Consider the following 542-nt stretch of genomic DNA (forward strand, 5'->3'; position numbering starts at 1 on the left):
AGACAAAACTATTTATAAGCTTATTTTTTAGTTTTTGTAGAGTTAGGGGATTATGAACAAAGTGAATTAGATATCTGCAATGCTCACTCTTTGTAATGATTTTACTGTGACACTTTAAATGAAACATTAAAATACTAAATATGATACCTACACAAACATGATATCTTTGTGAGAACAAAGGAGTGAACTACTATTTATATATCTCAGTGTTGCACTTTGATATTCTTAGTAATAAAATTGAAATTACCTTGTGGTATCCTTTGTAGACCTTTCAAATAAGTCTGTTAATTTATAGAAGACAGCAGAAACTTTTAAGCAAGACAGCCTTGAAGGTCATGGCATTGTGTTTCACTCCATCCTTTGGTCTCAAGAATGACTCGTGCAGTGTCTAGTCACTGGTAAAAATTTATGTCCATAGATTTCCTTTCGCTTTCCAAGCATAGCATAAATAGTTTCCTAATGATATTATGTTTGAAGAAACGAAAAATCTCTACCAATCATAAGAATAAAGATTTATGCCTGGTTAGTGTCACTAATGCGTT

The sequence above is a fragment of the Penaeus monodon genome, chromosome 21 (genome assembly GCF_015228065.2).
Source record: "Penaeus monodon isolate SGIC_2016 chromosome 21, NSTDA_Pmon_1, whole genome shotgun sequence".
In the NCBI taxonomy this organism is placed as follows: Eukaryota; Metazoa; Arthropoda; class Malacostraca; order Decapoda; family Penaeidae; genus Penaeus; species Penaeus monodon.